This window comes from Pongo abelii, chromosome 5 (genome assembly GCF_028885655.2).
Source record: "Pongo abelii isolate AG06213 chromosome 5, NHGRI_mPonAbe1-v2.0_pri, whole genome shotgun sequence".
NCBI classification, from domain to species: Eukaryota; Metazoa; Chordata; class Mammalia; order Primates; family Hominidae; genus Pongo; species Pongo abelii.
Genome location: NC_071990.2, coordinates 22,159,117 through 22,186,558, shown reverse-complemented (window position 1 = coordinate 22,186,558; position 27,442 = coordinate 22,159,117). Strand labels below are relative to the sequence as shown.

The 27,442-nt window shown below is 40.1% G+C and overlaps 1 protein-coding gene across 19 annotated transcripts in view; it reads right to left on the bottom strand.

The window, feature by feature from the left end:
- Nucleotides 1-27,442, bottom strand: part of LOC134761654 (uncharacterized) — a 985,940-nt gene that overhangs the window by 478,705 nt on the left and 479,793 nt on the right. For 2 of the 19 annotated variants that reach the window (XR_010140600.1, XR_010140612.1), the window contains one exon: nucleotides 9,176-20,543. The exons of the other annotated variants lie outside the window; for them this stretch is intronic. The gene's annotated coding sequence lies outside the window, so the exon portion shown is untranslated. Of the gene's footprint in view, nucleotides 1-9,175; nucleotides 20,544-27,442 lie in introns of those variants that run through there. 19 annotated transcript variants of the gene reach the window in all.

Below are 27,442 nucleotides of genomic sequence, written 5' to 3'. Positions count from 1 at the left end.
TCCACAGAACAGGAGGGTTGTCGGGGATGGTTTCAGGATGAAACTTTTCCACCTCAGATCATCAGGCATTAGATTCTCATAAGGAATGTGCAAACTAGATCCTTCTTATGTACAGTTCACAATACAGTTCGTGCTCCTATGAGAATCTAATGCCACTGCTGATCTGACAGGAGGTGGAGCTCAGGCGGTAATGCTCGCTCATCTGCTGTTCACCTCCTGCTGTGTGACCCAGTTCCTAATAGCCACAGACTGGTACTGAACCATTGCCCAGGGGTTGGGGACCCTGCTGTAACAGATCTCTGAAGCGCAGTTCATTTTTATTTCAATCTGTTTTTTCTCTCTATTCTCTATATAGAATAATTACTATTGATTAAAGTTCATTTACTCTTGCTTTTGTAAACTCTATTGGCTGTTAGTCCATCAAGTTAAATCTTTTTCATATATTGCATTTTTTAGGTCTAGAATTGTCATTATTATTATTATTATTTTGACAGAGTCTCACTCTATTGCCAGGCTGGATTGCAGTGGTGCGATCTCGGCTCACTGCAATCTCCACCTCCCAGGTATGAGTGATTCCCCTGCTTCAGCCTCCCAAAGTAGCTGGGACTACAGGCAAGCACCACCATGCCCAACTAAGTTTTGCTATTTTAGTAGAGGCAGGGTTTCACCATATTGGCCAGGATGGTCTTGATCTCCTGACCTCATGATCCACCCGCCTTGGCCTCCCAAAGTGCTGGGATTATAGGGGTGAGCCACAGTGCCCAGCCCATTGGTTCTTTATCTTTTCTATTTTTTGTCAGAGATTTCTACCTCTTCATTCACTATAAGCACAATGTATTTACTGCATAGAGTATGGTCGTGATAGCTGTCTTAAATCTTGTCTGTTACCTCCAACACCTGAGCCATCTTGGTGTTGACGTCAGTTAATGTTTTTTCCTCATGAGGATATACACCATTGTCTTAATGATTTGTGTGCCATGTAATTTTGGATTGGATCCTAGACGTTATTAATATTGAGATGTAGAGACTCCGGATTGTGTTAGTTTTCTCCTGTGAGTGTTCTTCCCTTTAATTTACCACAAAATTATCTTGTTTCACCTCAGAACTGCAAATTCTGATTTCTGGATGACAACTCTGGTCCCAATTCAGATATTTTATCTTTAACTGGAGGCTTTGAATCTGTTTCATGTGTATGTGAATCATGGGTAAGCCACCTATGTTGGAGACAGAATATGGGAATCCCACGTGTAACTCTTTTCCTCTCTGGTGGCTGAGGTTTCCCCGGATTCAGTTTCCTGGTCCCCTGTCTTGAAGGACTGTAGATTTCTTCAGCAGCACTCTGTTATCCTGCATGACATGTCTAAAGAGGAAAAGTCCTGACAAAAAGCAATAACTATCTGATTCCCCTCCTCCAAGAAGATACTCCTCTAATAGACTCTGCCTACTTGTGTTTCTGCTATAGTATTGTCAAGTGGCTGCTTTTTGTATTATATCCAGATTTCATAGTTGTTTTCTTGCAGAGGTGTCAGTCCCTAGGAGCCTACTTAGTCGTTACGTAAAGCAAATCCTTCTTTCCTTGTCCTTTGATACTTGTTTTAGTTTCAGGAGGTCCTGACCTCAAGAGTCACTATTAGTTGTTCAACAGAAGTGTTCCTTTCTTCTAGCCAGCAAACAAGATGTTCCACTAGTGTTTAAAGAGTATTTGTTTCTCAGTACTCTGTTTTTAAAATTTATTTATTTTCCTACTTAATTTGTTTATAAATAAGTAGCTTTCATAGAGGGTTGGGGGTTCTGAATAGGTCTTGCTGCATTTTATTCTGTAATTTAACAAACAAGTCATCAAGAAAATTTATAAAGCTGGAAGACTTGTGCTTTAGTGATGTGATCTTGTAATCTTGGGATTTAGTGCTTTTTAAAGTTAACGTTTAAAAAATAACAGTAGATGAAGATGGCCGAATAGGAACAGCTCCGGTCTACAGCTCCCACCGTGAGCGACGCAGAAGATGGGTGATTTCTGCTTTTCCATCTGAGGTACCGTGTTCATCTCACTAGGGAGTGCCAGACAGTGGGCGCAGGTCAGTGGGTGAGCGCACCGTGCGCCAGCCGAAGCAGGGGCGAGGCATTGCCTCACTTGGGAAGTGCAAGTGGTCAGGGAGTTCCCTTTCCAGGGGTGACAGACGGCACCTGGAAAATCGGGCCACTCCCACCCGAATACTGTGCTTTTCCAATGGGCTTAGGAAACGGTGCACTAGGAGATTATGGCCCGCACCTGGCTCAGAGGGTCCTATGCCCATGGAGTCTCACTGATTGCTAGCACAGCAGTCTGAGATCAAACAGCAAGGTGGCAGCGAGGCTAGGGGAGGGGCGCCCGCCATTGCCCAGGCGCCCTTAGGTAAACAAAGCAGCCAGGAAGCTTGAACTGGGTGGAGCCCACCACAGCTCAAGGAGGCCTGCATGCCTTTGTAGACTCCACTTCTGGGGGCAGGACACAGACAAACAAAAAGACAGCAGTAACCTCTGCAGACTTAAATGTCCCTGTCTGACAGCCTTGAGGAGAGCAGTGGTTCTCCCAGCACACAGCTGGAGATCTGAGAACCGGCAGACTGCCTCCTCAAGTGGGTCCCAGACCCCTGACCCCCGAGCAGCCTAACTGGGAGGCACCCCCCAGCAGGGGCAGACTGACACCTCACACGGCCAGCCGGGTACTCCAACAGACCTGCAGCTGAGGGTCCTGTCTGTTAGAAGGAAAACTAACAGAAAGGACATCCACACCAAAAACCCATCTGTACAACACCATCATCAAAGACCAAAAGTAGATAAAACCACAAAGATGGGGAAAAAAACAGAGCAGAAAAACTGGAAACTCTAAAAAGCAGGGTACCTCTCCTCCTCCAAAGGAACGCAGTTCCTCACCAGCAACAGAACAAAGCTGGACGGAGAATGACTTTGACGAGCTGAGAGAAGAAGGCTTCAGATGATCAAATTACTCTGAGCTACGAGAGGATATTCAAACCAAAGGCAAAGAAGTTGAAAACTTTGAAAAAAATTTAGAAGAATGTATAACTAGAATAACCAATACAGAGAAGTGCTTAAAGGAGCTGATGGAGCTGAAAACCAAGGCTCGAGAACTACGTGAAGAATGCAGAAGACTCAGGAGCCGATGCGATCAAATGGGAGAAAGGGTATCAGCCCTGGAAGATGAAATGAATGAAATGAAGCAAGAAGGGAAGTTTAGAGAAAAAAGAATAAAAAGAAACGAGCAAAGCCTCCAAGAAATGTGGGACTATGTGAAAAGACCAAATCTACGTCTGATTTGGTGTACCTGAAAGTGACGGGGAGAATGGAAACAAGTTGGAAAACACTCTGCAGGATATTATCCAGGAGAACTTCCCCAATCTGGCAAGGCAGGCCAACATTCAGATTCAGGAAATACAGAGAACGCCACAAAGATACTCCTCGAGAAGAGCAACTCCAAGACACATAATTGTCAGATTCACCAAAGTTGAAATGAAGGAAAAAATGTTAAGGGCAGCCAGAGAGAAAGGTCGGGTTACCATCAAAGGGAAGCCCATCAGACTAACAGCGGATTTCTCGGCAGAAACCCTACAAGCCAGAAGAGAGTGGGGGCCAATATTCAACATTCTTAAAGAAAAGAATTTTCAACCCAGAATTTCATATCCAGCCAAACTAAGCTTCATAAGTGGAGGAGAAATAAAATACTTTACAGACAAGCAAATGCTGAGAGATTTTGTCACCACCAGGCCTGCCCTAAAAGAGCTCCTGAAGGAAGCGCTAAACATGGAAAGGCACAACCGGTACCAGCCGCTGCAAAATCATGCCAAAATGTAAAGACCATCGAGACTAGGAAGAGACTGCATCAACTAACGAGCAAAATAACCAGCTAACATCATAATGACAGGATCAAATTCACACATAACAATATTAACTTTAAATGTAAATGGACTAAATGCTCCAATTAAAAGACACAGACTGGCAAATTGGATAAAGACTCAAGACCCATCAGTGTGCTGTATGCAGGAAACCCATCTCACATGCAGAGACACACATAGGCTCAAAATAAAAGGATGGAGGAAGATCTACCAAGCAAATGGAAAACAAAAAAAGGCAGGGGTTGCAATCCTAGTCTCTGATAAAACAGACTTTAAACCAACAAAGATGAAAAGAGACAAAGAAGGCCATTACATAATGGTAAAGGGATCAATTCAAGAAGAAGAGCTAACTATCCTAAATATATATGCACCCAATACAGGAGCACCCAGATTCATAAAGCAAGTCCTCAGTGACCTACAAAGAGACTTAGACTCCCACACAATAATAATGGGAGACTTTAACACCCCACTGTCAACATTAGACAGATCAACGAGACAGAAAGTCAACAAGGATACCCAGGAATTGAACTCAGCTCTGCACCAACCAGACCTAATAGACATCTACAGAACTCTCCACCCCAAATCAACAGAATATACATTTTTTTCAGCACCACACCACACCTATTCCAAAATTGACCACATACTTGGAAGTAAAGCTCTCCTCAATGAATGTAAAAGAACAGAAATTATAACAAACTATCTCTCAGATCACAGTGCAATCAAGCTAGAACTCAGGATTAAGAATCTCACTCAAAACCGCTCAACTACATGGAAACTGAACAACCTGCTCCTGAATGACTACTGGGTACATAACGAAATGAGGGCAGAAATAAAGATGTTCTTTGAAACCAACGAGAACAAAGACACAACATACCAGAATCTCTGGGATGCATTCAAAGCCGTGCGTAGAGGGAAATTTATAGCACTAAATGCCCACAAGAGAAAGCAGGAAAGATCCAAAATTGACACCCTAACATCACAATTAAAAGAAATAGAAAAGCAAGAGCAAACACATTCAAAAGCTAGCAGAAGGCAAGAAATAACTAAAATCAGAGCAGAACTGAAGGAAATAGAGACACAAAAAACCCTTCAAAAAATTAATGAATCCAGGAGCTGGTTTTTTGAAAGGATCAACAAAATTGATAGACTGCTAGCAAGATTAATAAAGAAAAAGAGAATTATCAAATAGATGCAATAAAAAAATGATAAAGGGGATATCACCACCGATCCCACAGAAATACAAACTACCATCAGAGAATACTACAAACACCTCTACGCAAATAAACTAGAAAATCTAGAAGAAATGGATAAATTCCTCAACACATACACCCTCCCAAGACTAAACCAGGAAGAAGTTGAATCTCTGAATAGACCAATAACAGGAGCTGAAATTGTGGCAATAATCAATAGCTTACCAACCAAAAAAAGTCCAGGACCAGATGGATTCACAGCCGAATTCTACCAGAGGTACGAGGAGGAACTGGTATCATTCCTTCTGAAACTATTCCAATCAATATTAAAAGAGGGAATCCTCCCTAACTCACTTTATGAGACCAGCATCATCCTGATACCAAAGCCTGGCAGAGACACAACAAAAAAAGAGAATTTTAGACCAATATCCTTAATGAACATTGATGCAAAAATCCTCAATAAAATACTGGCAAACAGAATCCAGCAGCACATCAAAAAGCTTATCCACCATGATCAAGTGGGCTTCATCCCTGGGTTGCAAGGCTGGTTCAATATACGCAAATCAATAAATGTAATCCAGCATATAAACAGAACCAAAGACAAAAACCACGATTATCTCAATAGATGCAGAAAAGACCTTTGACAAAATTCAACAACGCTTCATGCTAAAAACTCTCAATAAATTAGGTATTGATGGGACATATCTCAAAATAATAAGAGCTATCTATGACAAACCCACAGCCAATGTCATACTGAATGGGCAAAAACTGGAAGCATTTCCTTTGAAAACTGGCACAAGACAGGGATGCCCTCTCTCACCACTTCTATTCAACATAGTGTTGGAAGTTCTGGCCAGGGCAATTAGGCAGGAGAAGGAAATAAAGGGTATTCAATTAGGAAAAGAGGAAGTCACATTGTCCCTGTTTACAGATGACATGATTGTATATCTAGAAAACCCCATTGTCTCAGCCCAAAATCTCCTTAAGCTGATAAGCAACTTCGGCAAAGTCTCAGGATACAAAATCAATGTACACAAATCACAAGCATTCTTATACACCAATAACAGACAAACAGAGAGCCAAATCATGAGTGAATTCCCATTCACAATTGCTTCAAAGAGAATAAAATACTTAGGAATCCAACTTACAAGGGATGTGAAGGACCTCTTCAAGGAGAACTACAAACCACTGCTCAATGAAATAAAAGAGGATACAAACAAATGGAAGAACATTCCATGCTCACGGGTAGGAAGAATCAATATCGTGAAAATGGCCATACTGCCCAAGGTAATTTACAGATTCAATGCCATCCCCATCAAGCTACCAATGATTTTCTTCACAGAATTGGAAAAAACTACTTTAAAGTTCATATGGAACCAAAAAAGAGCCCACATCGCCAAGTCAATCCTAAGCCAAAAGAACAAAGCTGGAGGCATCATGCTACCTGACTTCAAACTATACTACAAGGCTACAGTAACCAAAACAGCATGGTACTGGTACCAAAACAGAGATATAGATCAATGGAACAGAACAGAGCCCTCAGAAATAATGCCACATGTCTACAACTATCTGATCTTTGACAAACCTGAGAAAAACAAGAAATGTGGAAAGGATTCCCTATTTAATAAATGGTGCTGGGAAAACTGGCTAGCCATATGGAGAAAGCTGAAACTGGATCCCTTCCTTACACCTTATACAAAAATCAATTCAAGATGGATTAAAGACTTAAATGTTAGACCTAAAACCATAAAAACCCTAGAAGAAAACCTAGACATTACCATTCAGGACATAGGCATGGGCAAGGACTTCATGTCTGAAACACCAAAAGCAATGGCAACAAAAGCCAAAATTGACAAATGGGATCTAATTAAACTCAAGAGCTTCTGCACAGCAAAAGAAACTACCATCAGAGTGAACAGGCAACCTACAAAATGGGAGAAAATTTTCGCAACCTACTCATCTGACAAAGGGCTAATATCCAGAATCTACAATGAACTCCAACAAATTTACAAGAAAAAAACAAACAACCCCATCAAAAAGTGGGCAAAGGACATGAACAGACACTTCTCAAAAGAAGACATTTATGCAGCCAAAAGACACATGAAGAAAGGCTCATCATCACTGGCCATCAGAGAAATGCAAATCAAAACCACAATGAGATACCATCTCACACCAGTTAGAATGGCGATCATCAAAAAGTCAGGAAACAACAGGTGCTGGAGAGGATGTGGAGAAATAGGAACACTTTTACACTGTTGGTGGGACTGTAAACTAGTTCAACCCTTGTGGAAGTCAGTGTGGCAATTCCTCAGGGATCTAGAACTAGAAATTCCATTTGACCCAGCCATCTCATTACTGGGTATATACCCAAAGGACTAAATCATGCTGCTATAAAGACACATGCACACGTATGTTTATTGCGACATTATTCACAATAGCAAAGACTTGGAACCAACCCAAATGTCCAACAATGATAGACTGGATTAAGCAAATGTGGCACATATACACCATGGAATACTATGCAGCCATAAAAAATGATGAGTTCATGTCCTTTGTAGGGACATGGATGAAATTGGAAATTATCATTCTCAGTAAACTATCGCAAGAACAAAAAACCAAACACCGCATATTGTCACTGATAGGTGGGAACCGAACAATGAGAACACATGGACACAGGAAGGGGAACATCAGACTTCGGGGACTGTTGTGGGGTGGGAGGACGGGGGAGGGATAGCATTGGGAGATATACCTAATGCTAAATGGTGAGTTAGTGGGTGCAGCGCACCAGCATGGCACATGTATACATATGTAACTTACCTGCACATTGTGCACATGTACCATAAAACCTAAAGTATAATAATAATAATAATAATAATAAAGTAGATTTATGGAAGTGCATTTCCACAGTAACATGGAAACACTATTTGACTTGAAATCAACAGATGTGGGCCCCAGGTATGGCACCACTGAATCACTTTACTATGTTTGAATCTCTATTTTTCCATCGCTAAAAATGTCCGTTTCAACTCTAAGGCTGCAGCTAGCTTTCAGCCATGTAGAGAAAACCTCTAAGATATATAAGTCTAAATATTACTATGTTCAATAAACAGTTACACTTTCTTAGTTTAAGGCAATATTGACACACACTAAACAACATAATCAGTTCAGTGCTCTATTCATTCTTTCAAGACTTAAATTCAATGCTATTTTCAAAGAGCCCTATAGCTTGTTATGATGATGGTGGTTATCCCACAAGTTTACAATCGTTAATGCTCAAATGTTTTGTGTTACTGGCAAAGTTATAATAACTCCTTTATGAACCTTTAGGGTGTCTATTCCATCTATTCTACCCCAAATTCTGTAATTTTCCTATCATCATGAATCCTGTGGGTAATTGTGCCTTTTGGCATTGTAAGAACTTCAGACTAAATCTACCTTAAGCCAGTGAACTGCATTAGACAAGGAAAAATCCTTTAAAAGGCAAGACATTTGGCACTGTAGAGATTAGAGGGACCTTGGAAATTGATTTCAATCTGTTAATTGATTGTGAATTGGTAGCTGACTGTACCCATCTCTGGGTTACTTGTAAGCATTCCAAGTAAGCTCATTAACATTAAAATATAAATGTGGGAGCATAGCTAGCAGCTTCCAGAAGGAAACCCCTACCTCAACCATGAGAATCTTACTCCTCTCAGTGATTTCATAGTCACCTGTCATTCCCATATTCTCCAGCACATTCTCAGTGTTCTCAACACACCATGGTATTCACAAGGCTTCTGAGACACAAAGAGTTATTCTCCAAATTAAAAAGGAGTCAAGCTGTAGTATAGATGTAAGCTGTCCAATAGAAATATCATGTGAGCTACATATTTAATTTTAAATTGTCTAGGAGCTACTTTGTTAAAAAGTAAAATGAAAAATTAATTCTAATACAATATTTTAACCCAACACATCCAAAATATTATCATTTTAACCCAACACAACCAAAATATTATCATTTTAACCCAACACATCCAAAATATTATTTTCTTACAGCACATCTTAATTTGCACTAGCCACATTTCAAGTACTCCATAGCCATAGGAAGCTAGTGGCTACTATACTGGACAGCATACCATCTAGTACTTTTTTTTTTCCTTTTTCCTTGAATATGGGAAACAATAGCAGGGCAACAGTTTCTTACGATATAATTTCAACTGTCATGTCTTTAGTCCACCTGGTAACAGACTTCTGTTCATTCACACTAGTTCACAGACCATGATTGAATAAAGAGATATTTTGGACACAGCTTCAAAAATATAGGATCACTTTTTCTGGGCAATGACAGACTGTTGGAGGAACAGAACTAGAGGCAACCTCAAGCAACTATCAAAGTGCTATTCTCTCACTGTCTAGAGAGATAAATGACGCAGCTAAGCTCAAACAGCTAGTTAGCAGCAGAGCCAGGTTGGTAATCCACAATTCTAGTTTGCAGTCCATGAACTTTCTGATGCAGTATGTTGAATTTTACCATACTAAAATATGGTACTGGAGGCTACTGTATATATATTTCTATGGCATGGCATTAGTATTTCCTCGTATTTTCCCTATGCGAGCTCTCAGTGATACATTTCTTAGGTGATGAACAAGCTCAAATAACTTCTGAAATATAAGAAATGTAGACCACTTCTGAACTACAGAAATGAGGCCTAAGATATAGCGGGGCAGAACACTGGAATCAAGAAAAAAAAGTGAGCTGTAGTTCTAGCTCTGATGAAAACTAGCTGTGTGACCTTGGGCAAATCTCTTAACCGCTCCATGACCCAATCTCCTTATCTGCAAAATGACTGGCAGTGGGAGGATTAGATTATTTCTAAGGTCCCTTCCATTGTAAGATACTTATTCTAATTCCTGCTAGACAAATGATTATATCATAATAACCTTTCTAAGTTAGTCTTCTACTCAGAGGGAAAAAAATGGTGCCACCTGTTCTCTTTATGGATACTTCCAAAAATTAATCAAATAATACTGAATGATTTCATAAAGAAGAAAAATGTTAAATCTCAAGTAATCACTACCATAATAGTGTTTCTCTATAAGCAACCATCCTACAACAGTAAGCATTATAAAAAGCAATAGCATGGTTAAAATTCCACTTCTTTTCAGAAAATTTTATTTCACACAAATAAAAGTGAGAAATCCATAAAACTATATTGTATGGATAGACATTTTTATTTTTACATTTTGAACAGAAAGCTACTGGTTTAAATGGAAAATTTTGGCTTAAAATATCTTAACACTATTCCCACTTACTTCCAATTCATTCAATAGATGTGTATACGGCATTTTTGCTGGGCCAGGCATCGTATAATGATGAGCTAAATTGTCAAACTTGTCCCCATGGATCTTATAGTTTGATGGATAGATCTAAAGAAAATTAAACTAAATGCTCCTTTAAGGACTGAGTATATGATACATCATGTCATCCTTCTAATTATTAAAAACTGATCCCCCAAAAAGCAGCTGTACAAACATATAGACCATAATCCATGTTTACCTTGCTACCTGTACCTGTGACTAAGATGGCAAAAACTGGCACATTGGTTCTAAAGAGAATCCTGGAAATATAAATTCCTGACAATACAGTACCATCCTTTATGCTAAAGTGATTCCTCAAAACTCTAAATAGGACTCCAGAATGAAGACAAGCCCTCTACCCCTGATTTCCAACAATTAGCAACATGGAGAATTTATCAAAAGGAGGGATGCAATGTTTAAATTCTGTTTGCTGGCCATCATTTGAATTGGCTGTAAGTGATTAATATTTTGCTAGAAGACTCTCTCTTTTTATATTTATATGTGTTGCCAAAAAATTCCCAGGCCTTCCATAATTCTTTAATTAAGAGTTCTCAAATCCTAGTGAAGATTAATGATCACCAAATACTGCTCCTGCTACTATTGTGTTTTCTGTTAAAAGTATGACATGCAAAATTCTGTAGATGTTTTCCAATAAAGGAGTATAAAGAGATTTCCTTAAAATTATAAAATTACAAATTCTGTTACGCCTTTTATTCTGAAAATACCATAAAATTAAAAGTATCAGTGGTCATTCTTGGGAAACAATATTGGCATTCTTCATTCTTACAACTAAAAACCTAAATCCAAGAGCCTTTGTGGTATAGACTTTGATTACTACAGTCCTGGAACAAAAAAAGATGAAGCAAAGGCTTCCCTATAACAGAACAAGGGAAAACACAGACCTATGGTAGCTAGAGAGGAAAAAACATTGTAAACCCAATGTCATCCTCCCCATATCTATCGAGTGTCCTTTGTAAGATTGATGTCTACCTCTGATAACAAGAGGGGTAGGCAGAGTCTAAAGTCAGAATATCAAACACATTTGAAAAGAAAACAGGTGGAAAAAGAATCACTTCTATCAGGCACTAGCCAAATGTCCATTTTTATGTACTGGCTTCTTTCAAAATATTCAATCACACCTAATAATTGGCAGAGAACACAAAAACGCTCTCACTCCCATGCTGTTGCATTCACTTCCCCTGGGGTACATGGCCATTTGTAGCCACTAGCAGCCGCAAGGAAAAAACCACAGGAAGACCAGACACGTTCAATTACACCCCCCACCCCTCCTGCCTTACACCTCTCTGTTATTAATATACTTTAGCCTTGTGGGTTAGGAAAGGGTGCTTAAAAGCATCAAAGTAACATTTTTCTAACATTTCTGTTAGAGAACTAAAGGATTTTTTTATTAAGAAAAATATAAAGGCAAGCTAAAATATCAAATATCACATTCAATTGATGATTCCTCAACACTTTTCATTTAATAAGCTTCTCAATGGTTTGTTAGAACTGAGAACATGTCTCACTCACAGAATAAGATACATGTTTTATGAAATCCCTACAAAAGAAGGATGATTATTCTTGCTTTGGAATAATTCTTATTCTTCCTGCTTTAAAAAAAAATTGGTTTCTCTTCTTCATCTCTATGCTGCATGCTGTCTAAACAAAAATGTATAATTAGTTGGGTCCAATCTCAGAAGGAGTCACAATAGTACATGTATTTTCTCATTTACTAATTCCAAAACTGTGTGGATAGAACCCTTTATTTTTAAGTGATATTCTACAATTACTGGGATAGATTAACTCATGAATTTCACCATCAATTTAGTAGTAGTAGTTACTACTAATAGTTCAGCAATATTTCAAGTGACTTATTTAATATAAATTGTTAGAATATGCAGAATGAACAAGCCTCTGATAGTCATTTTCTATACAAATATCTATTGAGCACTTAGAATGTGCCTATGGCTCTTCTAGTTGCTGGGAATATCATATTAAGGTAAGCCCTTTGGTATCCGCAGTCTAATGGAGGTGCTCCATAAGAGTCCTGGAAGCGATAGAAAAGTTAGTCAGGTGATGATGAACAAATGTGCTTTAAAAAATCATTGTACACAAAGTCTGCTGAAGACTGACGAATGCTTGTGAGCATGTGTTGCTCCGAAGCCACTTAATCAGGACAAATTTTCTGGAGAAGATCAGCCTTGAACACAGTTTAAAATAAGGAAATCACAGCCTTAGGGTAGAGGGGCAGTCCTTTTTGCTCTATCCGTCTTTGGTCTTACTCTAAAAACAGACAAGAAACAAACTGTGTCTCTAGGACAATCCTAAAAGAGAATATGCTAAAACACACCAAGCCAACAACAACAACAACAAAATTAGAGGTGAAACAGCAAGAACACAGTTCCTTGAAATATACTGGATACCTCCAGACTTATTCTAAGTTCCTGTATCTGCTCTGCTCTTGGCTTCAGGACTTCTGATATCCGACTCCCCAAAATAAATGCTCTTGATGAAGCCTCTCATTAAGGAGAATTACCCTTAAGGATGCCGTCAAGATCTGAAAGCCTAATGCACACTTCCTTGATAGCAGGACAACTCCCAGTTACAAAAACAAGAGTGATAGCAGGAGTCACAGCACCAGCAGTGAAATTATGCTGCACTTTTAGAAAGTTCTAGGAGGGCTTTATGTTCATAATCTCATCTCACCCTCCCAAAGCCTCTGCATGGTAAGTATTATCATCACCCTTAGTTTATGAATGAGGAAGTTCAAGCTTAGGGAAGTTCACTGAAGTATCTCCAGTCCCATAGCTGGTGGATACAGGAGTGAGATGTACACACAAGGTTGCCTAATTCCCAGGCCTGTGGTTTTTAGAGCATGATCCGTCCTGGTTTACTGCCTCTAACACCATCCACCAACATATAAGGCCAACACCAGCTGCCCTACAACAAAGGAGAAAGGCAAGGAAAGGCCTCAAGTAGAGCAAGAGAAAGGAGGAAAAGGGTTCATCCAGAACCTCTACAGTTGCAGATTAATTACTAACAGAGAAGGGACTGGAGAGATAGGACAAAGGAAAGATCTGACCTAGTTTGTTGAAATAGCACAGTATTTACATTGATTAAAAGAATATGCAAAAGATAACATGATGCACAGTGGCTGTGCTTCCAGAGTTACCACTTCACACGTTTTAAATTTTTTCCAGCTCTTCAAACAAAGAGGCTGGACTTCCTCTTTGCCCCTGGGCAACCAACACTAAAAAAATAATTTTGAAGGTAAAAATTTTCCATTCTTCTTTTTTACATATTGAGCAATAAAATACCATTAAAGAAGGAGTAACAATCCTTGCTTTCATCTTTGAGTTTTAAAATAAATTGGTCCATCTGTGTCATCAGTGAGAAAAGAAAATTTGGTTGATTAGCACTGAGTTCTCATCACAAATAATTAATATTTATCCAACGTTTTTTCTTAATTTTTATTGAATTGTTTGAAATCTTCTTCATTTTTTAATACACTGATCTTCAGTAAACCTATAGGTGTAAATCACATCCTCAAAATATCAAAGGTAATGATTATAACTTGGGGTCTATAACCCACAGGCAAATCCAGCCCCTTGCCTCTTGTTGTAAACAAAGTTTGATTGGAACACAGCCATACTCACTCATTTACTATTGTCTATGGCTGCTTTTTAGCTACACCAGCCAAGTTCAGTAGTTGCTATAGAAACCATACAGTCCACAAAGCCTAAAGTATTTACTATCTGGCCCTTTATAGAAAAACTTTGTTGATCCCTGCCCTATGCCATTGATACATCCACAGATAGAAGACTTCATTATTCCTCTCTAACATCTGTCTTCTGGATACTCATCAATTCACTCATTCATTCATTTGTTAATCAACTAATGTCTGTGAAACATCTTCTGTGCCCCTGGCACATAGATGAAGAATGGGTTAGAGACTAGTGGGGAAACAGACTAAAGAATACCACCAGGTGATGACTGGTCTAATAAGACAGGAGCCTGGTAAAAAGGAAGCGCAGGAAGTGTCAGGCTGAGGGAATCAGATAAGGTCTCAGGCAGTATACAGTTTGGGTGCTTCAGGTATTACGGTTGAGATACTATTACCCATTTTAACAGTGATGTCAAAAATCACTGAGTTACGTTATGTTTTTATAACTTCACAAAAGGCACATTCTGACTTATTGATAGATCTTTAATATTATAAAAGTGTTGAGACAGTTTGGAAGAGATGTAGCTTCTCTGTGACATCAGGAGAGCTGATCATCTCCAAGCATCTGATAGTAAGGGCAACAGTTCTTCCCCAAAGTTGTAAGGACTAAGTAACATTAGGTGTCAGACAGAACACAGTCCGGGAAACTATCCAACACAAGATTCACCTGCAGTGCTTCGTGGCCCACCACAATCAATCAACTGCTTATATTCCCTTTTTTGTTTACCCACCAATCCCACCAAAACCTCATTGGTCTATGTTGAACCTTATAACTGGAGAAGTTAGCCTCATGTGTGAGCAGAAAATAAATACCTAATAAATAAATGATTGATGCAATGAGTGAGGATGATTGCTCCTTTGGTGTTTTAATGAATGGCAAACGATGAAATGAATACTATGACATACATTGTCTAAGTGAATATCTAGGACTCAAGCTTAAGTATAAGCTTAAGCTTAGCTAAGTCAGCATAAATGACATTTAAAATACGCTTGCTTTGTTTTTGTTTTTGACTTATTGAATACTTACCTCCCTGGTAATGGATAAAAACAATGGGAAATTCTTAGCAACCTAAACAACCAAATAAGACTTATATTGAACTATTTTAATGTGATCAATTTATTTTTAATCAAACAAACATTTGATTTGACTGGAAACAGGCTGTGCTTTACATACAAATTAGCCGTATGTTTATTAAAGAATGTTAATAAAAGTATGTTGACATTTTTCCTTTCTTAAGTGATTTTAAAGTGACATTTTATTTCTATATATTTGCATTTAAATATTTAAATAATTGCCCATTGACCTAAGCAAAATAAATACTGCAAAAGAAAACAAAAAATGTTCGCTTATTAAAACAACAAAGAAATTGCTTCATTTTGGAAGGAGCAGTATACCAGATAATCTTTTATTCAACAAATATAAATTGACATTTTATTCAATTACGAAAGATTGCTAGTGTAGTTGGAAACCTTCACAATAAATGTTTGGGGACTCTCAAAGCTAGTGAGGGTATGATCTATCAATTACAACATCAGAAAATATACTCTATTTTAGCTTGATAAGATTTATATGCTGAAATGTAAACACTCCTGGATTTAAAAAATATATATATGATTGATAGATTTCTTGGCTCTGATACCATTAGAGGATTTGTTTTATTTTGTTTTGACTATAGTCTCTGGTATAAGTAGGAATCACTGTTTAAAAGCATTATGTATCTAAATAGTTCCAAATATTTTTTAAAATGTAAATGAAAAGAAAAATCACCCAAATTTTCTCTTGCCTTTTTCATGTGGGCAAAAAAAAAAAATCTAATGTGACAAGTTTACAAGAATCTCTATTATTCTTTTCCTTTATGTAGCCCAGCTTCTTTTTTACTTGTGATATCCCAGGGTGTTCTCACAAAAATTAATTTCAAATCTAAAAGGCAAGGATAATCACTACTTTCAGCAGTAAAAGGTAACAAAGAAATTGCAGTTTAAGCACAGATAGCATATAATTAAGAACAAGAAAAATTAAAGTATTCTTAAATATGTGTTGCTTTAATTTTTCTCCTGATGGCTTTTCAGATTACCTTAAAAAGATCTATCAAGACTCCTCCTCTAGAAAAGATCTATTAAAAGCCACAGACACTTGGAGATCCACGGGAAGGAAAAAAAATGGGTCATCTTATAAAATTGATTATGTGAGTTGTCTACATGCAGTGCATATGTCAGCAACAAGGAAAACAACCTCCAGATACATTTTGCAGGCAGATTTTCTTCTGGAGAAAAACCTATGTTTTCCTATTATTGTGAAGCCAACAGAGTAGGGTAGGAGCAGTTCAGTTTCCTCCATAAGCATCCACATCAGGCTGGTTTTTGAAAAGAGAGCCAAACCCACAATACCCCAGAAAATAATATTTTGTAATAACAAAAATGGTATATATATGTTTTTCCTATCTAAATCTGGAATCCTGACCACCTTATTTTAAACAAGACAGAGATTGCAAGCTTCAATCTGTTTGGATAGAAAAGAATTTATATAAATGTTTTGTTCAAGCCCAAAAGGGAAAGAGAGTTTAAATATACAGTGCGTGAAAGATGCATGCCCAACTTCAAAACAGCTTAGTGCACAGAAGAGGAAAAATAATCTAACCTTCTGTTAGTCATTCCCAACAGTTTTTAAGCTTAAATATCTTGCAATTTGCAACATCGTTTCAATGACCCCAACAGTGAGAGATTAACCGAAATTTCATAACTGTCCTGCCCTCCTCCCCTCATGCATCTTGAGGGGAGGGGGAGAGAACAAGAAGGTCAAAGAACAAATGGAAACAAAATCTGTGTTTTGCACTCTTTCTCTGCACTTGAGAAAGAAAAGGAGGCACATAAATCTGTATAATACTAAACCAAATCTCTTTAATTCCAGTCAGCTTTTATCATTCAGCCACTGAGTCTGTGTGTGGAAAAATTCATGCTAATTCCCCCTAGCAACAGCCTCAGCCTATCAGGAGACTTTATGTACCATGCAGCTGCCAGCCAGAGAGAATAACTCTAAGTAGGTCAGGCCTGTATTTCTAAAAATGCTACGGTCTAGTAACCCCACTGTCCCGTCTGTCTGCCCTGCCCCATAATAACCTCAATTGCTTGGTGACACAATGACATACTATCCTGTTAGAGTGCAATCACATCATGCTACATTATTCTGCTGTGAGCATGACTGCTGGGTGAAGGACCCTCGGAGGGGCAGCATTAATCAGGCAGGCATTCATGTCCAGCAGCACTTCGCTCTAGAAATAGGGACTGCATTAATGACCAGCTGTTTGAACTAACACAAACAAAATAATGTCTTCCACCCTGTTGGGTGCACAGAATACACTATTCTGATCTGGCAGGTTCCGCTTCTTGACTAAATCGAAGATGTAAATTAAACGGGCTCAGACAGTGTCAGTTTTGGCAACCTCAAAGTGAGTATATTTAAATTATATTACATGTGATTCAAAAAGCTATTGATTTAATATATGCAACTTTCCATGCTACAATTTTCCCTAATCCAGATTTTAAAAAAAGAAAAATGCAATACATATGCACATATTACCCAGCAAGCTAAACACACAGAGCTGAACTAAAATTGACTTCTCTTTGGGTAGAGAAACAAAGCAGGTCAGGAGTAATTGTGCGGCATGAACACAAATACAAACAGAAAATGAATGCCATGGAGGAGCACTGAAAACAAATAAGAGTAAACATTCTAAGCCTACGGGCCAATCAGCTCCTCCCACTGTCTCTTTGTGGAGGCTGTAGTAGCACCCAAATCTCCAAGCACAAGAGACAAGGGAGGGAAGTGAACGTGGCCTTGAAATCTCAACAACTGTGGTACCCTGACTTCCCATAACGATTACTGACTAGCTGCTGTTTGGCTTCAAGACAACAAAAGCTCCCTCAAGGTTTAAACTCGGGAGATCACCAAAAATCAAAACTCCTTAGTTGTTTTTTAAATTCGAAAGTGGGAATTTTAGAATTTAATTTACCCTATTTACTCGAATGTAACTTTTGACTTCTCTCTATTGAAATGCACAAAAACAAACAAAAAAATTTATGTGTGGATACAGAGATAGGAGACTGGCAGTGCCATTTTTGGCTATTTAGTAAAACATCTTGTATTGATAGAGCTTGCATTGATATTTTCTCGCATGATTAATTTGCATGTTTAAGCGTTCACAGTTTCATTTAATGAACATATCCCCCCTGACAAATTGATAATTCAGCCTTCAATTATGCAGAATTCAGTTAAGTCTTATCTGTGTAATCCATCAGTATTTGATTTACAAACAGAAAATTTCTTAATCCATTTGCCCTTGTTTGAACTGGGTTTGATAACTTAGTGATGACTATCTTCTTCATTTTGTGGCACACATCACATAGTTATTCTTGGATAGATACAGTCACTGACGCAACCATGAACCGCTAATTACAAGCTGGTGACATTCTGCTTGTCTATGCAGCTTTGAAGTTCTAAGGCTGTTTTTCTCTTGTGCGCTTGCTCTGTTTCATTCTCTTCTCCTCATGCCACCCACCCCCAATCACTTACTTACTCTCTCTTTCCTCTTTTCACTTTAAAGTCTTTCTGGATTCACTCTAGGACTATCTGGAGAAAGAGGTAAGAATGATCAGATTCTGTAACTTATTGCTTTTCCTTTCCTTCTGTACTATCCCTGCACGCAGATCTACAGTTTGAAAGTACAGTAATAAGATCCTCACCCAGCCCCACCCGCAGGAACGCATCAACAGCTGGCCAAACATAATCCAACACACAGAGCTGCCTTTGTAGGATTAGTAACAGTGGAAGGGCCAGACAGGCGTCCCAGAAGAGCTCCCCATGACAACTGGGAAAGCTCCTCACCCCCAGGGTTGAGCTGACTCCACTGAGCTGGGGTTGGAGAACCCCAGCTCTCACATCTGAATCTACAACAAGCCTCAAGTGCCTGCCCTCAACCTCACTAGAAGCTATTCGGAGGGCATTCGGCTCTCCGTAACAGCAAGTTAGAAGCAAGCATTCTCCACACTGACAACAGCCATACTCTGCCTCATGGCACATGCCTTTTGAAATGCAACACTGCAAATCTCCAAATCACATGAACAGCATTTACACCTGTACCTAACCATCTTAGCTGTGAGCTGGTAGGACCACCTCTCGTCCTTAGAAAATAATTTCTTTTTGCAAATTATAGGCTGATCCCGGCATTCTGAAACATGTAAATATAACACTGTATTCATCTCCACTGAGCATTTAGCATCTGAAGCCTGTGGTAGCCAGCTGGTCTCAAAGTCATCTGGGACACATTTATTTTGATTAAATTGATCAGATTTCTATTTACAGGATAGAATTTTTTGCCATTACTGAATACAGCTGTGTTTACAGGGATTTGTAGAAGAAAACAAAACCCCACAATCGGTCCTAGCAAAGCACTGAGCATTCAGAACTGGAAGGAGTTAAAACAGAGGGGGCTTGCTTTCACAGTAAAAAGAAAATTCTGCTTGCAGCTGCTTTGGCCATGCTGTCTCACTAGTCAGGAAATGGGTGTTGAACTGGAGCTGAAAACACAAGCTGCAATCAAGCCCGATCCAGCAAAGTGACAGACTTCCTGTGTAAAATGGTCAGAAACCTTTTTTCATGTCTCTACATGCATGCACATGCATTTAAATCCATGCTGCGAGGCTGCGATTTTCTCTGGGGACACTGGTACAGTCACCTAGCCCATCAGTTCCTTCGTTGACAGCGCCGGGGACATCCAGACTACAATTTACAGTTCCTCTATCCATGTGCTGGGTTATAAATTATGCCATCCTCCCTAGAATGAGAATGCACAGCAAGCGGCAGACAATCACCCGGCATTCGGCATCTCTTTCTTTCCACGCGCTCCCTCCTCACTCCGCCTTTCTCCAGCTCTTCTCCTGCTCTTCTCAGGCAGATACATCAGATACCTTGTTTATCCATCTTCAGCTCCACTCTGAGGTAAAATGCCACCACATCTCGCCATGGGTTGTCCCCCCAGACTAAATCCCTGGGAACAGCCTGAGCTGGGTGCACGCGGCCGAGGCGACGGCTGCCCTTGCCCTGCCGAGCACTGGTGGGCATTGGATGTAAGGTATTCCTAACCTCCCCTTCCCCAGTCCTTGGCGTTCTCTCTAGCCATCCCACCCCAGGTCTTCTGCAGCTTCACCCTGTCCTCCAAGTCCCCTCGCCCAGCTGCGAGGCAGGAGACCCTGGCCGGAGCTCCGCCAGCAGGTCCTTCTTTCGCAGGGCGCAGACGCACGATTCCGGGATCGGGTGCACCACGGCGAAGCCCAGGCGGGAGACGGCAGGAGCAGCTCAGGTAACCAGGGGAAGCTTGGCGTGCCCACGGAGATGCAGCCCTGGAGCTGTGAGGAAAGACGGTCTGGCTTCAGAATTTAAAAAAAAAAAAAAATAGAAAAAAAAAAAGAAACACAAAACAGCGCAGCTCGGCGCCAGCGGGGGTGGAAAAAACAGACACAAACCATAAAAAAAAGCAAGAGTTAAAATCAAATTTCAAAAAAAAAAAAAAAAAAGGAACACAGAGATCAGAGTACTTCATGCGACTTTTATTTCCGACGTTTCTTGGTTTATTGGCCTCCCCACCCCCTCCAAAATCTGTTCTGTCCCTGAACACCACTGTCTGTCCATGAGTGCCAGTCACAAAGACTCTTGCTCCCAAGTGCTGCAGACCCAGCATCACATGAGAAACCACATGACAAACTGTAGTCGGCTGCTGATGTGGTCAACTATTTCACCCAGGCAGGGGGAGCAGGAGGGAGACAAATCTCAAGTGAGACATGCCCCTCTCAGGCGGCCAGAAGACATTTCCTTAAAAGAACAATGAGAAGCATGCCTCTGAAGCTTGCTTGGGAATACATATACGCTTTTACATACGCGCACTTACAGAGACTAAAGAGGCCGTGGATACTTGAAGACATTCTGAGGATGCTGTACCACAGACACTAGCTGGATGGCAGCAATATTATTTCTAGTATGTATTAGTCAAAGCTGATTCCACTTAAGTGGATTCCTGAAAAGCACGCACCACGTCTTCATAGCATGATCAGGCTTGGAAAACCAATTCTATTATCTCCCCCTGCAATCTGTATCTGAACCTGCATTCTGAATAATTTATTTTTAGACTAATAAGATGCTTGCCAAGACTGCTCCCTTTCTTCGGTAAGCAGCACAGGCAATATTCACCCGAGTAGGAAAGCCTCGTCCCTTTGTAGGGAGAAGAGAGGAGATGGTTTTTTAAAAATGCAATTTCTTATTTAAAGGCAGACAAACACATAGCAATAAAGTTCTCGCAAGTAATCTTAAAAACAAGTGAAATGTTTCTGCTTCATTGAATCGACATGTCTCTTATTTGCAGTTTGGCATCTCATGCTGGCAAATGGTGGTGATATTTTTCTAACACTGTTCATGGCTGCACCTACAGCCCTTAAGCCACGTGGATATTGCTACTTCTCAGCAGGGTGAAAGCAAACAATTGCTTTCTGGAGCACCTTTCTGTGGAGGTGCTGCACTGCCAGGTATGTTTTACTAGTTACATTAAGGCAAGTACAAGTGAGATGGCCTCAGGGTCTGTAGATTCTGTCATTCATCCTGGAATTAAGTAAGTTGCCTATTTGGGATGTCCTTCCCAAGATGTGAGAGGTATACCTTTTTAGCAAAATTGATTATGCCGGCTAACTAGAACCGGAGAATCATTAAACAGGTGGGAGATAATTGTCTACAACATGTCTTATTGGACTGTGTAGATATCAAGGTAAGTGGCCATTAATTCATTTGAGATGCCCTTTCAGCCTCTCACTGTATAAGTGTGTCAAGGATGGTCCCAGACACTGGGGTTCCAATGATGAGCAAGAGATGCATGGTCTCTGCCATCTTAGAGCTCAAGGTCCAGTAACTGCACACATCTTTTTTCCTTCAAGACAACCTTTTCCCAATTTGAATTCTCCAAAGTTAACCAAGGAAGAGATCCAGCAGTCACTTTTGACCCTTGCCTTTTCAACATCCTCTATGATCTCCCAAATCCTATATATTGTTTCTTTACCATCTGCCCTTGGATTTAAGACTTATTCTCCATTCATCCCTAGAGTCCAAGCTCAGGTACTCATACCCTCCCAACCAATGATCTCCAATCTGGTCACCTTCTTTTTGTTTCATTCCATTTGGCGGCCTGCCACCAAACTAATCCTGACAAAGCGCCACATTCATGATGTCCAGAACTACTGTCCAGATGGGCTAGACAACCCTTTGTCCAAAACCAAGGTGGCTCCTTGTTTCTTCACGTTCATACACTACCAGTCAAGACAATCTATTATCTGAGTATCCGTTGTCTATTTAAACAGAATGGTCTATTAATGATCTTCTGATCACATCCTCCATTGAATCAGAAGAAAAAATTGGGGGCTTAATTTTGCTAATAACAATGCATAAAGCATTGTATAAGAAACAAAGACACACGAAGCATTGTCCCTGCCCTCAGAGAACATATACTCTATAGAGCCTGTGCTACTTTTTTCTATCATTACTAACCATTTATTATCTTCTATTGCTAGTCATTTCTTCAGGTTTTATTTCCCATGAAAATAATTAGTAAGTCTCAATCCACTTGGCTAAATGTGGGTCAGATAAGTGGTGCTACAGAAGGGCTGAAAAGGGAACAAACACTTCTACCTAAATGTCTGGGGAGGTTCCCCGAGTTCCCTGGGATTTGCAGTGAGCTATAAAATATTTGCCCAGGGAGTAGGGCGGGGTTTAGGTATTAACAACAATAGCAATGGCAGTTGCTAAAAATTAGCACTTACTACGTGCCAGCATCTATTCTAAGAATTTTAGATATATTAACCTACTTAATTTTATGAGAAAATATTTTAATAAGTTATTTTCAGTGATATACAGACAGAAGCACAAAAAGAGGTTAAAAAAATTGCCCAAACTACACAGCAACTAAGTAGTAAAGCACATCTGGCCCCCGAGCACATGATCTTAACCACCATGCTGTGCTGCTTTGGAAATGAAAAAATTGTGGGATGGAGACCAGATAGGTGAAAATACATGCATACGTCTGAAGGTGGATGAAGGAATCAAGTAGGGTGTTAGTTCTGTAGAAGTGGGATTAGGTTGAGGAGAGCCACAATATAAAGCTAAGACATTACTCTCTTCATAAACAATGGGACCAACAATTGTGGGATGGAGACCAGATAGGTGAAAATACATGCATACGTCTGAAGGTGGATGAAGGAATCAAGTAGGGTGTTAGTTCTGTAGAAGTGGGATTAGGTTGAGGAGAGCCACAATATAAAGCTAAGACATTACTCTCTTCATAAACAATGGGACCAACAATCAAATTGTAGGATAATAAGTCCAGTGGCCAAATCTAAGATTGATGGGGGAGGAAGGGATTGGATATAAGGAGACTAATCAAGAGGCTTCTGCAATTGCCTGGCTAAAAGGGAGTGGTGCCCAAACCTTGGTAGTGGTGAAAGGAAAATTGAGATGGATTCTGGAGGTGTTATGAAGAAATGACATTATTGCGGTATTCTTGGAAAACAGAGAGGAGGTGATGGTAAAGCTGACTCTACATTTTTTAAAGCTCAGCTGAAGAAAGAATGCAGGGTCCTGAGCTTAGGAGTTGTGTCATTCATCTTTTTTTCCCAGTAGCTAGCAAAATGCTTGATATGCCTTTTTAAAGTAATGAATAAATGAAGGTGATGGAGGTAGAAATGGGAACATCAGAAGTGATGATGCCACATATAACAAAAATCTCTACAGTGAATTTAGTAATTCACAGGGTATCTGAGTGGCTTAGGTGGGTTGGCTTCCATCATGCCATTACTTATATATAAACAGAATTTGTTTTCTCTTTCCACCTTTGGCTTACTTTTCAGATGCTACTTGATTTCCCCCAACACACGCCTCCGATGCTCTTCCTCAGGCTGATCTCGGTCAGGCTGCATTTCCTCCACCCTGCCCCAGCGACCCCCATCCTTGCCCACCAGCTGTAGACGCATCCTGTCCAGATCTGACCCCTAATCAGAATGTTGAACTTATCAAGATGATAAGATAAGCGGGCTAACATACTTTAACATTCTTTTATTTATTTTTTTTAATAGCACAGGGAGAAACCACAGACGTTTATCAGCCTTCTCACACAATTTTAGCTAACCAGAATACTAAATTAATGAACGTACCTCATTTCTTGGGCAGTTAATGAAGGTTAATGTGACATACTGCCTCTGGCTCTGGAAGTAAAAAGGGGTGTTACTGCCTCATATTATAGCTGGGAAAAAAAAGTGTTAATAATCTTTCTCATCAGCAGTAAAGAATTGAGCTTTTAATACCCAGATATATTTTAGTAAAAGGCTAGTATATCATCTGTAAGTGGAGTTCAAGAGCAGTGTTAGATAACTAGGGCATTTCAAGAGCCTGCTTACACCAGAGACCAAAAAAAAAAAAAAAAAAAAAGAACAAGAGAAAAAAAAAATACAGCCAAAGCTGAATTTATTCCAAGAAAAAAGAAAAATGTGAATTTATGTTGGGAATATTTTCATTTATACTTTAGATCAACTCTAATAATCTTTAAATAGTAAGAAGGAAACTTGGATCTCACAAATAAGTGATTTTGAGTAAATGGGGTAAATGTGTGAGCAAGGTCATTGTTTGATTCAATGATGTTCACACAAATGCGTTATGTGGACCTGCTAATCTAAGACAGTATGGTAGGCATTGTCTAGAGCCCTTAAAGAGCTTACAATACATTTACCCAGGAAGACACTTCCCTTCCTTTTACAGAGGGAAGCTATTGCATTTGATGATAGTAAAAAATAGCAGGGGAGGCAGGGTAGGTGCCATGGCTCACTCCTGTAATCCCAGCACTGTGGAAGGCCAAGGTGGGTGGATTGCTTGAGCCCAGGAGTTTGAGACCAGCCTGGGCAACATGGCAAAACCCCATCTCTACCAAAGAAAGTACAAAAATTAGCTGGGTGTTTTGGTGTGCACCTGTAGTCCTAGCTACTCAGGAGGCTGAGGTGGGAGAACCACTTGAGCCTAGGAGGTAGAGGTTGCAGTGAGCCATGATCATGCCACTGCCATCCAGCCTGGGCAACAGAGCAAGACACTGTCTCACAAAAAAAAAAAGGGTATGCTCTCTTGACAGGGAGCCAACCCACCTTAGAGATCTTACCATAGCAGAAATAGCTTGCATGATGTGAATATTCAATGAATGTGAGTCTTCAATCCTTTAAGTGAATAAGAATGCTGTGCTTTACCTGTGCAATCCTGGGAAATATTAATGATGTGCTGACAGTGTCAAGAAAGGCAGGGTCTGTAGGTTTATTTAGCAGAGTTGCTAGAGGACTTAAAACTGCATGTCATGGCTTCTAACCTCTTCAAAATGGATGCTGAATTAAGATGAGCACTTCCCAAAGCAGACTGACAAAGTGACTAATTGCTGGCTGCTGGCAGAGGACTGATTTCCCCTCTCTCTGCTATCCAGCGTTATTACCCTCGTCCATTTTACAGGGACCAAATGGCAAGTTTAAGGTGGAAGAACTGTGTTTGTTCACCTGTGAGTGGTTTGACCTTAGACTTTGCAGAGCACTGTCAGGAAGTCGGTTTTTCCATGCTCTTTACAGTAAACAAAGACAGTGTGGCTGGGCTCCAAATGTTACAGAAGGTCAGGGACCAAACTGCCTCAAAGACAAAGACTGCTTCCAGAAATTGAAACACAAAATAGATGTGAGCACCATCAACATTCCACACTGTGCTCCTGTTCATTCTCAGTGTTTGCTTCAAACAATGTGACACATACCCAGCGTAGATGCATAATAGAAATAGAATCATAAAACCCCAGGTGCTGGAAAGCACCTTAAAGGTCATCTGGTCCAACCGCAAATCTAAATTGTGAATGCTGCCCTTTAAAACCTCCTCCATGTAATCATCCAGACTCAAGGGGAACACCTCTGGTGACTATAAACGCAGTGCCCTGGGAGAGAGACAAGCCATTCCATCTTTTGAATGCAACAGCCTCAGTATTTAAAACCCTGAGCCAAGGGCGGGCACGGTGGCTCACGCCTGAAATCCCAGCACTTTGGGAAGCCAAGATGAGCAGATCACCTGAGGTCAGGAGTTTGAGACCAGCCTGGCCAACATGGTAAAACCCTGTCTCTACTAAAAATACAAAAATTAGCCAGGCGTGCTGACATGCACCTGTAATTCCAGCTACTCAGGAGGCTGAGGCATGAGAAACGCTTGAACCCAGGAGGTGGAGGTTGCAGTGAGCCAAGATCACACTACTGCATTCCAGCCTGGGTGACAGAGTGGGACTCCGTCTCAAAAAAAAAGAAAAAAAAAAACACCCTGAGCCAAAAGGTCCTATTCTATGACAGTAGGAGCCTCACTGGAGCTTCTGTTTATTAGCCCTTGATTTGGGAGCTCAAATCTAGTGTGACTTCCGCATGATGGTCCCTCAGTTACTGGAGGGCATCTATCATCCCCCATCCGGATTTTCCTTCTCAACACAAAATATCTGCAACTTCTTTAGACATTACTCTGTGACTTCAAATCTATTCAATATTCAATTTCCGAGCCTAGGAATACATTCCAGTTGATCGGTAGTGCTTTGAATGATGTGTCACACAAAACATAACACAAGGTCCCATGATGTGGCTACACAAAGCAAAATAGTCCAATTACTTCCATCATTCAAACTGATCATATTTCATTTAGTGCAGACTAACCTGCACTTGCTTTCCTAGTGGGTACCTCATGTTGGTGACTCTTACTGGGCTCACCTGTGCCTTTATTCATACAGTTTCACCTAAATCACATTTCTACCATCTTCAGACAATGCCTTTGTGCATTAATTTGACTGGTTTTGTTTTGTTATTGGTTTTGGTTACCACATATGATCAGATTTTAGGTATATTTTAAAACATTTTTAAGCCAGGCATAGTGGCTCATGCCTGTAAGCCCAGCACTTTGGGAGGCTGAGGGGTAGATAACTTGAGCTCAGGAGTTTGACACTAGCCTTGGCAACATGGTGAAACCCCATCTCTACAAAAACACAAAAATTAGCCAGGCATGATGGTGCGTGCCTGTGGTCCTAGCTATTCAGGAGGCTGAGGTGGGAGGATCACTTGAGTGTGGGAGGATCACTTGAGCTTGGGAGGCGGAGGTTGCAGTGAGCCATGATTGCACCACTGCACTCCAGCCTAGGTGACAGAGTGAGACCCTGTCTCAAAAAACAAAAAAA